Source organism: Hyla sarda, chromosome 4, assembly GCF_029499605.1.
Source record: "Hyla sarda isolate aHylSar1 chromosome 4, aHylSar1.hap1, whole genome shotgun sequence".
Classification (NCBI taxonomy): Eukaryota; Metazoa; Chordata; class Amphibia; order Anura; family Hylidae; genus Hyla; species Hyla sarda.
The window spans coordinates 19,779,397-19,794,213 of record NC_079192.1 but is presented as its reverse complement, the minus strand read 5'-3'; the positions used below and the strand labels follow the sequence as shown (position 1 = coordinate 19,794,213).

The 14,817-nt window shown below is 44.7% G+C and overlaps 3 non-coding genes across 3 annotated transcripts; all 3 read right to left on the bottom strand.

Moving 5' to 3' along the window:
* Positions 1 to 655: 655 nt before the first annotated feature.
* On the bottom strand, positions 656 to 737 carry TRNAL-AAG (transfer RNA leucine (anticodon AAG)). The gene has a single exon. It is a non-coding gene; the product is annotated as a tRNA-Leu (tRNA).
* A 284-nt stretch (positions 738 to 1,021) lies between these two features.
* Positions 1,022 to 1,103, bottom strand: TRNAL-UAG (transfer RNA leucine (anticodon UAG)). The gene has a single exon. It is a non-coding gene; the product is annotated as a tRNA-Leu (tRNA).
* A 948-nt stretch (positions 1,104 to 2,051) lies between these two features.
* TRNAL-AAG (transfer RNA leucine (anticodon AAG)) lies at positions 2,052 to 2,133 on the bottom strand. Its single transcript has one exon. It is a non-coding gene; the product is annotated as a tRNA-Leu (tRNA).
* Positions 2,134 to 14,817: the final 12,684 nt, after the last annotated feature.

Here is a 14,817-nt window from a genome sequence, read left to right as displayed (position 1 = left end):
CTGTGTTAAAATTATTTAACCTTCCAGATGTGAGCTTTTCAAATCCATAAAAGCTGCTTCCATACCTTTGTGTTCTGTCGCCCCAAGGTGCAATTAGTTGAGAACTTGGATGAAAACTCATGCCTCAAAGGAACCCAGAGCACTCACATCTCCCCTGGAGCCATAAAGCCAAACATATGGGTTATCCAGGATTAGAAAATAATGTTAAATTGCCTCTTTCTTCCAGAAACAGTGCCATCTCTGGCTAGTATAGAGTGGAGTTCCTGATTGGTTAACCTCTCTGTGAATATCCCTGGCTTTTGCAGCTCGGTGCAGATTATAGTGTACGCTGCTCTGTGCCTATGTTTCAGATCTAGGGAAGGATTAAGGCAAGACAGCAAGGGTCAATTTTATAGTTCTTCCTGTTCATCCTATTCATCACAGAGTACATCTGATCCCTGGGGATCCCTCCTCAAGGATTGTATTCCAGATTGTCCGCGCAACATCTTAGCAGGTGATAATACAGCGCCCATACTGAGAGAGGGACGAGAGGTTCTCCTGCATTAAAAGGGGAAGCGCTGATTAGTTAGCTGGCGGCAGGTACCTGCCTCAACCAATCCATATTCTGGGCATGTAACGTGAGCTGAAAGAGCAAGTAAAAGCAAAAGCTACTCAATGGCAACAGTGGGATTCGACCCCACGCCCCCAAAGAGACTGGAGCCTTAATCCAGCGCCTTAGACCACTCGGCCACGCTACCACATGGGGTTGCTGTTTTCCGACCCTAACTGGGGACACAGACCTAAGTAAAGGGAAAAACAAGCATAGCTTCCCCTTCGGGAAATCGGAGCCTGGTCACCTGCATGACAGGCAGGAATACTCACCACTATACTAACGAGGAACAATGTATGCCTGCTGCTCCATGATAATATCCTTAAAGGGTCAGCGTTTAATTGTTCTGGAGGGAGAATTAATCGCTTTAGCTCAGCGCTAGGGATCAAAGGTGTAATCGTTATCCCTCTGGAAACAGCAAAAGGGGCCTAATGGCAGCAGTGGGATTCAAACCCACGCCTCCGAAGAGACTGGAGCCTAAATCCAGCGCCTTAGACTGCTCGGCCACGCTACCACACACAGCTCCTTCTTTTCAACCCTACCTGAGGACGCAGACCTAAGTAAGGGGCGAAATAATCATAGCCACCCCGTCTGGGAACCTTACCCCGGTTTTCTGGAGATCTGGAGGAAGAATTAAAAGTTTTAGTGTGGCAGGGGCAGGGCAGGGGCAGGGGCAGGGGCAGGGGCAGGTGGAAGCACTTAATGGTTCCATGGTGTAATGGTTAGCACTCTGGACTCTGCATCCAGTGATCCAAGTTCAAATCTCGGTGGGACCTTTCTTTACCTTCCTCTCATTACTCAGTACTGTGTTAAAATTATTTAACCTTCTTCCAGATGTGAGCTTTTCAAATCCATAAAAGCTGCTTCCATACCTTTGTGTTCTGTCGCCCCAAGGTGCAATTAGTTGAGAACTTGGATGAAAACTCATGCCTCAAAGGAACCCAGAGCACTCACATCTCCCCTGGAGCCATAAAGCAAAACATATGGGTTATCTAGGATTAGAAAATAAAGTTAAATTGCCTCTTTCTTCCAGAAACAATGCCAGCTCTGGCTAGTATAGAGTGGAGTTCCTGATTGGTTAACCTCTCTGTGAATATCCTTGGCTTTTGCAGCTCGGTGAAGATTATAGTGTACGCTGCTCTGTGTCTATGTTTCAGATCTAGGGAAGGATTAAGGCAAGATAGCAAGGGTCAATTTTGTAGTTCTTCCTGTTCATCTTAATTATTACAGAGTACATCTGATCCCTGGGGATCCCTCCTCAAGGATTGTATTCCAGATTGTCCGCGCAACATCTTAGCAGGTGGTAATACAGCGCCCATACTGAGAGAGGGACGAGAGGTTCTCCTGCATTAAAAGGGGAAGCACTGATTAGTTAGCTGGCGCCAGGTACCTGCTTCAACCAATCCATATTCTGGGCATGTAACGTGAGCTGAAAGAGCAAGTAAAAGCAAAAGCTACTAAATGACAACGGTGGGATTCAAACCCACACCCCCGAAGAGACTGGAGCCTTAATCCAGCACCTTAGACCGCTCAGCCACGCTACCACACAGTGTAGCTGCTTTCTGACCCTACCTGGTGACACAGACCTAAGTAAAGGACAAAACAAGCATAGCTTCCCCGTCGGGAAATCGGAGCCTGGTCACCTGCATGACAGGCCGGTATACTCACCATTATACTAACGAGGAACAACGTATGCCTGCTGCTCCATGGTAATGTCCTTAAAGGGTCAGCGTTTACTAGTTCTGGAGGGAGAATTAATCGCTTTAGCTCAGCGCTAGGGATCAAAGGTGTAATCGTTATCCCTCTGGAAACAGCAAAAGTGGCCTAATGGCAGCTGTGAAATTCAAACCCACACCTCCGAAGGGACTGGAGCCTAAATCCAGCGCCTTAGACTGCTTGGCCACATTACCACACACAGCTCCTTCTTTTCGGCCCTACTTGAGGACGCAGACCTAAGTAAGGGGCGAAATAAGCATAGCCACCCCGTCTGGGAACCGTACCCCAGTTTTCCGCTTGACAGATGGGGACTCCTATCACAATACTAATGAGGAATGACTTACACCTACAGCCCCGTGGTAATGTCCTTAAAGGATTAGTGCTTAATAATTCTGGAGGAAGAATTAAAAGTTTTAGTGTGGCAGGTGGAGGTACTTAATGGTTCCATGGTGTAATGGTTAGCACTCTGGGCTCTGAATCCAGCGATCTGAATTCAAATCTCAGTGGGACCTTTCCTCTCATTACTCAATATTATTTAAACTTCTTCCAGATGTGAGCTTTTCAATTCCAGAAATGCTTCCTCCATACATTTGCGTTCTGTCGCCCCAAGGTGCAATCAGTTGAGAACTTGGATGAAAACTCATGCCTCAAAGGAACACAGAGCACTCACATCCCCCCGGGAGTCATAATGCCAGACATATGGGTTATACAGGATTAGAAAAAAAGTTAAATTGCCTCTTTCTTCCTGAAACAGTGCCAGCTCTGGCTAGTATAGAGTGGAGTTCCTGATTGGTTAACCTCTGTGAATATCCCTGGCTTTTGCAGCTTGGTGCAGATTATGGTGTATGCTGCTCTGTGCCTATGTTTCAGATCTAGGGAAGGATTAAGGCAAGATAGCAAGGGTCGATTTTGTAGTTCTTCCTGGTCATCCTATTCATCACAGAGTACAGCTGATCCCTAGGGATCCCTCCTCAAAGATTATATTCCAGACTTTCTGCGCAACATCTTAGCAGGTGGTAATACAATGCCCGTGCATGTCGTGGAAAGCCAAAGTTCTAAGGTCTGGGAGTGTTCTCCAGCATTCTATCAGTTGATTCAGCCCAAACGTCCATATCGCAATGCATACCAAGAGTCTCTGACCAATCTGTGGAGACCTAGAAGAAAATGAACATTTAAAGAAAAACAAGAGCAGACCTATCGCTAACGTCTCATACTGAGTCCATATCTATTCATTTAGTGGTCATCTTATTGGCCTTCTTCTTAGACTTATGTGTTTTACATAGTTACATAGTTAGTATGGTTGAAAAAAGACATACGTCCATCAAGTCCAACCAGGGGATTGAACGGAAGGGTGTAAGGGGATAAGGGGAAGGGATATAGTTTTATAATTCTACATAAGCATTAATGTTATTTTGTTCCAGGAATGTATCTAATCCTGTTTTAAAGCTGTTAATTGTTCCTGCTGTGACCAGTTCCTGAGGTAGACTGTTCCATAAATTCACAGTTCTTATGGTAAAGAAGGCGTGTCGCCCCTTTAGACTAAACCTTTTCTTCTCCAGACGGAGGGAGTGCCCCCTCGTCCTTTGGGGGGGTTTAACCTGGAACAGTTTTTCTCCATATTTTTTGTATGGGCCATTAATATACTTATATACATTTATCATATCCCCCCTTAACCTTTTAAGGACCAATGACGTTGTGGAACGTCATGGCACCCAGTGCTTTAAGGACCAATGACGTTCCACAACGTCATGGCTTTTTCCGGTCCCTGCCGCTCGCCGGGCAGAGATCGGAACGGCATGCCTGCTGAAATCCTTCAGCAGGCATGCCATGCAAATGCCGAGGGGGGTCCCGGGACCCCCGCATGTCGGCGATTGCCGCAGATCGCTTGCGAAATCACGCAAGCGATCTTCGGCGATTCGGGTCATTCGGGACCCGGTAATAAATGGTGATCGGCGGTGTACAATTCACCGCCAATCACCTACCGTTGCTGGGGAGCGGTGACAATTCTGTCACCGCCCCAGCAACGCTGCTATTGGCCGGCGATCGTCCGGCCAATAGCAGAGCGGCAGAGGAGGGGTTAACGGCTCCTTCCCGCTGCTGGACCCGCTGTTTTCATTCAGTCAGCGGGTGCAGCAGTGAGAAGAAGACGTTGATCCCCCCTCGGAGCCGGAGCCCCCTCAGGAGCCTTTAGAACAGGGAAAGCTGAGTGCAGGGACAGGTAGGAGTCTAATAAGAGTCTAAAAGTTATATAAAAGTAAAAAAAAAAGTAAAAAAAAAAAAAGTACCCCCCCTCTGACCCCCTAATAGGTCCCCAGGGTCCTATTAGGGTCTGATCCCTGACCCCGGGACCTATTAGGTGTTCGGGAGCTGCGTGTGCCATCCCCTTTTTTTTTTGGCCACAGCTTTTTTTATTTTTTATTTTTTTTTAATAAAAAAAAATCCCCCCCTGACCCCCTAATAGGTCCCCCAGGGTCCTATTAGGCTCTGATCCCTTACCCCGGGTTCTATTAGGGGTTCAGGGAGCTGCGTTTGCCACCCCTTTTTTTTGGGGCCTCAGCTTTTTTTTTTCTTTTCTTTTTCTGTTGTACATACTTCACCCCCCCCCCCCCCCCGCTGCATATGGGCCTGGCCAAAAAACCAAGTGCTCGTCAGTACTGGAGCGGGGACATCCTCTACCAGACCCCACTTTACAGTATGGCGATGACACGGAGGCGGTTCGAGGCCATTCGGAAATGCCTGCATTATGCAGAAAATGCGGCATGTCCGCCCCGAGGTGATCCCGCCCATGACCGGCTTTACAAAGTGAGGCCGGTCATCGATCACTTTGGGGCCAAATTTTTGGAGGCCTACATACCCCTCAGGGACCTCTCGGTAGATGAGTCTCTCATCAGTTTTAAGGGGAGACTCATCTTCCGCCAGTATATTCCCTCAAAGCGGGCGCGGTATGGCGTGAAGCTCTATAAATTTTGCGAGAGTACCTCCGGGTACACTTGCAAGTTTAGAGTTTATGAGGGACGAGATTCCCGTATTGAACCCCCAGATTGTTCCCCCACTCTGGGTGTTCTCGGGAAAATCGTTTGGGACCTTATGCACCCATTGCTGGATAAGGGTTACCACGTGTACGTGGACAACTTTTATACCAGCATCCCTCTCTTCACATCCCTTTCTGCCAGATCCACGTCCGCTTGTGGGACCGTGCGGAAGAACCAGAGAAGCCTCCCTCTAAATTTGGTCCAGACGCCTATCCCCAAGGGTGAGTCCCGTGCCCTGACCCACGATATCCTGTTGTTGGTGAAGTATAAGAGGGATGTCCTTATACTCACGACTATTCATGGGAATGGCAGCACCCCTGTCCCTGTGCGAGGTACCGTGGGACCGGTCCTCAAGCCCGATTGTATTCTGGACTACAATCGGTATATGGGGGGAGTTGATCTCTCAGATCAAGTCCTCAAGCCATACAACGCCATGCGGAAAACACGGGCATGGTACAAAAAAGTTGCGGTCTACTTGGTACAGGTTGCCATGTACAATGCTTTTGTACTATCCCAGTTCGCTGGCAACACAGGGACATTCCTCCAGTACCAAGAAGAAGTCCTAAGGTTCCTGATCTTTGCTGACCGGGAAAGATCAGGCCGGACTTCCCAAGGGTCTGGAGTTATAGGCGCCAGGATTGTTCCAGGCCAGCACTTTCCAGGTGAGGTCCCCCACAGTGGAAAGAAGGGACGATCCCAGAAAAGATGCAGAGTGTGTTACAGGAGGGGGATTCGGAGGGACACCAGGTACCAATGTGACACTTGCCCAGATAATCCGGGCCTCTGCATTGGCTGCTTCAGGGAGTATCACACTTCCATGGAGCACTAAATTTTCCCTTTTTATTTGAATTTTCCATAATTTGACCAATGTACCAAGTCCAGAGTACATTCCAAAATATAACCCCCATAAATCACTAAATTGCCCAAAAAAAACTAAAAAAAAAAAAAACCTGATAAGACCTCTGGGGGTGTTTTTTCAAAAATGGGTCATAGGTCACTGAGTCACCATCATCGGGGACTTTTTATGTTGCCTGAAATGTGCAGCGCTCTCTCTCCACCTGAGCGGGTGCGCATTTGAGGCAACAGGTTAAGAACAGCCACACACATCACATTCCCAGAATGATGATTCAGAGCATAGGGTTTGGGGTGGGCATATTTTTTTTTTTTTTGGCTATGCTCTGGGTCATCATTCTGGCAACATATCCTATTTTATTATGTTTTATAATTTTCTGTCCCACTGTACCCCATATTACGGGCCTCTGTACCCCACCTTGAGCTTGAGGCCTTGATACTGGAGGAACATATTGATATAGTTGGGGTCACTGAGACATGGCTGGACTCCTCGCATGACTGGGCTGTCAATCTGCAGGGGTTTACATTGTTTCGCAAGGATAGAATGAACAGAAAAGGTGGTGGAGTCTGTCTGTATGTAAGAAGTGGTATGAAAGTCAGTGTGAACGATGCCATAGTGTGTGATGATTTTGAGGAGGTGGAATCACTGTGGGTAGAATTACAAAAGGAGGGAAATACTGAAAAAAATAATATTTGGGGTAATCTACAGACCCCCTAATATCACTGAAGAGATAGATGTTCGGCTTCATAAACAAATAGAGAGGGCCACCCGGGCAGGTACAGTGGTAATAATGGGAGATTTTAACTATCCAGATATAGATTGGGGTCCGGGGTTGGCTAAAACTACAAAGGGGCGACAATTCCTAAATTTATTGCAGGATAATTTTATGGGCCAGTTTGTGGAGGACCCAACAAGAAGTGATGCCTTGTTGGATCTGATCATTTCCAACAACGCAGAGCTGATTGGTAATGTAACTGTGCGGGAAAACCTTGGTAATAGCGACCACAATATAGTTACTTTTGACTTAAAATGTAGAAAACAAAGACAGGCGGGGAAGGCAAAAACATATAACTTTAAAAAGGCAAACTTCCCTGGGCTGAGGGCTGCACTACAGGACATAGACTGGGGGGAAGTGTTCTCAAATACTGATACAGAAGGTAAATGGGACATCTTTAAATCAACTCTAAATAACTATACAGCTAAATATATACCAAAGGGGAACAAATATAAACGATTAAAATTAAATCCTACATGGCTGACACATGATGTTAAAAGAGCAATAAACAACAAAAAAATTGCCTTCAAAAAATACAAATCTGATGGGTCAGCGATAACATTTAAACAGTACAAAGAGCTTAATAAAATCTGTAAAAATGTAATAAAAACAGCAAAAATTCAAAATGAGAGACAGGTGGCCAAAGAAAGCAAAACTAATCCTAAATATTTTTTTAGATATATAAATGCAAAAAAAAAAAGGACAGAGCATGTAGGACCCCTTAATAATGATAATGGGGAGGTTGTCACAGGCGATCAAGAGAAGGCGGAGCTACTGAATGGGTTCTTTAGTTCTGTATATACTAGGGAAAAAGGAGCTGACATTGGACAGGTCAGTGCTGCTAACACATCATGTAATGTACTGAACTGGCTTAATGTAGAGATGGTACAAGGTAAGTTAAGTGATATAAATGTAAGCAAATCCCCAGGGCCGGATGGACTACACCCAAGAGTTCTTAGAGAGGTAAGTTCAGTAATATCTGTACCCCTGTTCATGATATTTAGAGATTCTATGGTGTCTGGTATTGTGCCAAGGGACTGGCGCAAGGCGAATGTGGTGCCAATCTTCAAGAAGGGCTCTAGGTCTTCCCCAGGAAACTATAGACCGGTAAGTTTAACGTGCATTGTGGGTAAATTGTTTGAAGGACTTATAAGGGATTACATACAGGAATACATAGGGGATAATTGTATTATAAGTGATAGCCAGCATGGGTTTACTAAGGATAGAAGTTGTCAAACCAATCTAATTTGCTTTTATGAAGAGGTGAGTAGAAGCCTTGACAGAGGAATGGCTGTGGATATAGTGTTTCTGGATTTTGCCAAAGCATTTGATACTGTCCCTCACAGACGTTTGACAGGTAAGTTAAGGTCTTTGGGTTTGGAAACTTTAGTTTGTAACTGGATTGAACACTGGCTCATGGATCGTACCCAGAGAGTGGTGGTCAATGATTCGTACTCTGATTGGTCCCCGGTAATTAGTGGTGTACCCCAAGGTTCAGTACTGGGCCCGCTGTTGTTTAATTTATTTATCAATGATATAGAGGATGGTATTAACAGCTCTGTTTCTATCTTTGCAGATGACACCAAGCTTTGTAGCACGGTACAGTCTATAGAGGATGTGCATAAGTTACAGGATGACTTGGATAGACTAAGTGTCTGGGCATCCACTTGGCAAATGAGGTTCAATGTGGATAAATGTAAAGTTATGCATCTGGGTACTAATAACCTGCATGCATCGTATGTCTTAGGGGGGATTAAACTGGCAGAGTCACTGGTAGAGAAGGATCTGGGTGTACTTGTAGATCACAGACTACAGAATAGCATGCAATGTCAGGCTGCTGCTTCCAAAGCCGGCAGGATATTGTCATGTATAAAAAGAGGCATGGACTCAAGGGACAGGGACATAATACTCCCCCTTTATAAAGCATTGGTACGGCCTCACCTGGAATATGCTGTTCAGTTTTGGGCACCTGTCCATAAAAGGGACACTGCGGAGTTGGAAAGGGTGCAGAGACGCGCGACTAAACTAATATGGGGCATGGAACATCTTAGCTATGAGGAGCGATTAAAGGAGTTACAATTGTTTAGTCTTGAGAAGAGACGTTTAAGGGGGGATATGATAAACGTATATAAGTATATTAATGGCCCATACAAAAAATATGGAGAAAAACTGTTCCAGGTTAAACCCCCCCAAAGGACGAGGGGACACTCCCTCCGTCTGGAGAAGAAAAAGTTTAGTCTCAAGGGGCGACACGCCTTCTTTACCGTGAGGACTGTGAATTTATGGAACTGTCTACCTCAGGAACTGGTCACAGTAGGAACAATTAACAGCTTTAAAACAGGATTAGATACATTTATGGAACAAAATAACATTAATGCTTATGAAGAAATATAAAATCCCATCCCTTCCCCAATATCGCGCCACACCCCTAACCCTTAATTCCCTGGTTGAACTTGATGGACATATGTCTTTTTTCGACCGTACTAACTATGTAACTATGTAACTATGTAACCTGTCTAACCCAGTTACGGCCCGTTGTCCCCCATAGTGTTCCCCTATTTTAGGGCTCAGTGCTCGCCCCATTAGCGCTCCTTGAGGGGGGGTCCCACATCCTAGCTCCATATCAGGCTCAAGGTCCCTGACTGCGCTCCCACTCAAGCAAGACCTGCTGTGCATCCGCCAAGCCAAAATCATCAAAAAATAAGGTATGTCCTTACTCCAAAGAAATGTATTTACAAATTGTGGGGGGTCTTTTCTGATATTAACCCTTGTAAAAATGTAAAATTTGGGGGGAAAACACATTTTAGTGAAAAAAAATATATATTTTTTACATATGCAAAAGTTGTGAAACCCCTGTGGGGTATTAAGGCTTACTTTACCACTTGTCACATTCCTCGAGGGGACTAGTTTCCAAAAAGGTATGCCATGTGTTTTTTTTTTTGCTGTCCTGGCACTATAGGGGCTTCCTAAATGCGACATGTCCCCCCCATTTCAGCAAAGTTTGCAAATGTGACTCCTTCTCTTCTGAGCATTGTGGCACTCCTGCAGTGCACTTGACGTCCACTTATGGGGTACCTCCATACTCAGAAGAGATGGGGTTACAAATTTTGGGGGGTCTTTTCTACTATTAACCCTTTTTAAAAATGTCAAATTTGTGGGGAAACCCACATTTTAGTGAAAATAAAAATATATTTTTTTTTACATATGCAAAAGTCGTGAAACCCCTGTGGGATATTAAGGTTCACTTTACCCCTTGTTACGTTACCCAAGGGGTCTAATTTCCAAAATATAATGCCATGTGTTTTTTTTTTGCTGTCCTGGCACCATAGGGGCTTCCTAAATGCGGCATGCCCCTAGAGCAAAATTTGCTTCCAAAAAGCCAAATGTGACTACTCCTCTTCTGAGACCTGTAGTGTGCCAGCAGAGCACTTTTCACCCCCACATGGGGTGTTTTCTGAATCGGGAGAAATTGGGCTTCAAAGTTTGGGTGGTATTTTCTGCTTTTACCCCCTTGTAAAAATGTTACATTTTTGGGAAACCAAGCATTTTCGTAATTTTTTATTTTTTTTTTTTACATATGCAAAAGTCGTGAAACCCCTGTGGGGTATTAAGGTTCACTTTACCCCTTGTTACATTCCGCAAGGGGTCTAGTTTCCAAAATGTAATGCCATGTGTTTTTTTTTTGCTGTCCTGGCACCATAGGGGCTTCCTAAATGCGGCATGCCCCCAGAGCAAAATTTGCTTCCAAAAAGCCAAATGTGACTACTCCTCTTCTGAGACCTTTAGTGCGCAAGCAGAGCACTTTTCAACCCCACATGGGGTGTTTTCTGAATCGGGAGAAATTGGGCTTAAAATTTTGGTGGGTATTTTCTGCTTTAACCTTTTGTAAAAATGTAAAATTTTTGGGAAACCAAGCATTTTTGTAAATATATATATTTTTTTTACATATGCAAAAGTCGTGAAAACCCTGTGGGGTATTAAGGTTCACTTTACCCCTTGTTACGTTCCCCAAGGGGTCTAGTTTCCAAAATATAATGCCATGTGTTTTTTTTTGCTCTCCTGGCACCATAGGGGCTTCCTAAATGCGGCATGCCCCCAGAGCAAAATTTGCTTCCAAAAAGCCAAATGTGACTACTCCTCTTCTGAGACCTGTAGTGCGCCAGCAGAGCACTTTTCACCCCCACATGGGTGTTTTCTGAATCGGAAGAAATTTGGCTTCAAATGTTGGGGGGTATTTTCTGCTTTAACCCTATGTAAAAATGTAAAATTATTAGGAAAACAAGCATTTTATGTAAAATTATTATTATTTTTTTTTACATTTGCAAAAGTCATGAAACACCTGTGGGGTATTAAGGCTCACTTATTTCCTTGTTACGTTCCTCGAGGGGTCTAGTTTCCAAAATGGTATGCCATGTGTTTTTATTTTGCTGTTTTGGCACCCTAGGGGCTTCCTAAAGGTGACATGCCCCACAAAAACCATTTCAGGAAAATGTTCTCTCCAAAATCCCCTTGTCGCTCCTTCCCTTCTGAGCCCTCTACTGCACCCGCCGAACACTTTACACAGACATATGAGGTATGTGCTTACTCGAGAGAAATTGGGCTACAAATACCAGTAAAAATGTTCTCCTTTTACTCCTTGAAAATATTCAAAAATTGGGTCTACAAGAACATGCGAGTGTAAAAAATGAAGATTTTGAATTTTCTCCTTCACTTTGCTGCTATTCCTGTGAAACACCAAAAGGGTTAAAACACTTACTGAATGTCACTTTGAATACTTTGAGGGGTGCAGTTTTTATAATGGGGTACACCACTAATAACTGGGGACCAATCAGAGTACGAATCATTGACCACCACTCTGTGGGTACGATCCATGAGCCAGTGTTCAATTCAGTTACAAACTAAAGTTTCCAAACCAAAATACCTTAACTTACCTGTCAGACGTCTGTGAGGGACAGTATCAAACGCTTTAGCAAAATCCAGAAACACTATATCCACAGCCATTCCTCTGTCAAGGCTTCTACTCACCTCTTCATAGAAGCAAATTAGATTGGTTTGACAACTTCTATCCTTAGTAAACCCTTGCTGGCTATCACTTATGATACAATTATCCCCTATGTCTTCCTGTATGTAATCCCTTATAAGTCCTTCAAACAATTTACCCACAATGCACATTAGACTTACTGGTCTATAATTGCCTGGCGAAGACCTAGAGCCCTTCTTGAAGATTGGCACCACATTCGCCTTGCACCAGTCCCTTGGCACAATACCAGACACCAGAGAATCTCGAAATATCATGAACAAGGGTACAGATATTACTGAACTTACCTCTCTAAGAACTCTTGGGTGTAGTCCATAAGGTCCTGGAGATTTGCTTACAATTACTTTACTTAACTTACCTTGTGCCATCTCTACATTAAGCCAGTTCAGTACATTACATGATGTGTTACCAGCACTGACCTGTCCAATGTCAGCTGCTCCTTCTTTCATAGTATATAAAGAACTAAAGAACCCATTCAGTAACTCCGTCTTCTCTTCATCGCCTGTGACAACCTCCCCATTATCATTATTAAGGGGTCCTACATGCTCTGTCCTTGTTTTTTTTTGTATTTATATATCTAAAAAAACATATTTAGGATTAGCTTTGCTTTCTTTGGCCACCTGTCTCTCATTTAGAATTTTTGCTGTTTTTATTACATTTTTACAGATTTTATTAAGCTCCTTGTACTGTTTAAATGTTATAGCTGACCCATCAGATTTGAATTTTTTGAAGGCTATTTTTGTTGTTGTTTATTGCTCAACTATTTCCCAGGGGGGTGGGAGGTGTAATTGCGGGCAGGTCCATCAGGTCAGTTACAGCCGACCAATCCGGGATTTCTAAGTCGCTTTGTCCTATAGCTTGCAGTACAGAAGTCAGTTCCTGTCTAGTTCTGATGGTGAATCTCTGACCCTCAACTTGGAAGGAGATGCCAAAGGAGAACAACCACCTATAAGCAATATTTTTGGAGTGTAGATAGGTCATCTATCATGTAGCATACCTCTCTTTGACAGCGTGATCCTGGCCAGATCCTGGAAAATGGCTATAGGTGCATCTTCGAACATCAGGCTCGTGGATGATCGTGCCTTCCAGAGTATCTCATCTCTAACCGAGGAGTTTAAAAGGCGGCATATAAAGTCTCGAGGAGATTCTATTTCTTTAGGCTTCGCTCTAAGTGCCCTATGTGCACGTTCAATGTTAATCTCCAGAGGGAATGTGTCTCCAAGTAGTTGCACAAATAACAATTTCAGAGTGGAATTTAGAGATTCAGACAGAACAGATACTGTCAGACCTTTGATTCTCAGATTGTTGCGCCTTCCTCTGTTGTCTTGGTCTTCCAACCAATCGAGGACCTTGTTAAGGTGCGTCTGGCAGGAGGTGAGAGTGGCTGAGGAAGCTGTGGTGAAGGCCATGACCTGGGATTGGGTGGTTTCCAACAGCTCAACTCTACCGCCAATGTCTCTCATTTTGGTTTTCAACTCTTGGAGATCTTTAGAGACTGGCTCCACAGCCGATCTTAGAAATCTGTCCATAAACGTACGAGAAAGTGGCAGGGAATTGTTCAACACTAACTCCTCACATTCCTTAGCATTATCAATGGAAGCATCTCTGCATAGTTAAGGAGTGGCTGATCTGTCTTGTGAAGACACCATTTCGGTATGCTTCTTAGAATCGTTACATGAGGACCATTTACAAAGTGCTCAATACCGCCTTTTCTGCTGTAAGGTGAGTCGATCCTAGGCTGGGGAGGGCCAATCTTGACCATTATTGTGCATTAATCAGAAGAAAGGACATAATAGGTTGCCGACATCAGGGGATAAATGACACTGGCTAGGTAATTGCAGATTCCCTGTTGCCCCTGGAGGGGTAACATTTTAACAGTAGCAAAGTTAAATGGGCATATGAAAGAACTTGTTGTGATGTGAGTGAGCATCACCAACTATGGGCTGTTGGCACGCCACAGGGGGAGATGAGAGGGAGTGGAGGGAAGCGGTAATGCAGGAATCAGTATTGTAACTTATTTGCAGGGGAGCAGCAATTGCAAACTTCACTTACTGGTTTGAGGATACAGTAACCCCCCGACATGCGATGGCCCCGACATATGATCAAATCGACAAAAGATGGCCTCTCAGAGGCCATCGCATGTCGATGTCAGCATCGACATACGATGCTTTTATATGTCGGGGCCATCACATTAACTGCTATCCGACAGCGCAAAATGCTTAAGCTGCTGTCGGATAACAGTTTAAGCATCCCGGACAGGTTCACTTACCTATCCCCACTGCTCCGGGTCCACTTCGCAATCCTTCGGCGTCTTCTTCATCTTCTCCGGGGTCCGGGCCTCGCTCTCCCGGGTCGTTATTAAGTCTCTGAGCACGCTGTCCTGGCGCAGCAATGTAATAACGTCACCAGAAAGCGAGGCTCGGACACCGGAGAAGATGCAGAAGAAGCTGGAGGATCCCGAAGAAGACCCCGGAGCATCGGGACAGCATCGGGAGCCCCTGGGACAGCTTCGGGAGCAGTGAGGACGCGGTCCGGAGAGGCGGGGACAGGTGAGTATTAAATGCACTTTTTACATTGCACGAATCCCTCAACATACGATGGATTCGACAAACGATGGGTCGTTTGGAACGAATTACCATCGTATGTTGAGGGACCACTGTATAAATGAAAAATAAGGTTGCAGTAACACAAATGGGCAGAAGGTGGCAGCAAAGACCAGCTGCAGTGAACTGTAGATCAGAAAAGTTGATTTCACTATTAGAGTTGTGCTGGTGTCCAAAAAGGGTTCATACAGGTATGTGATGTCACAGGCTG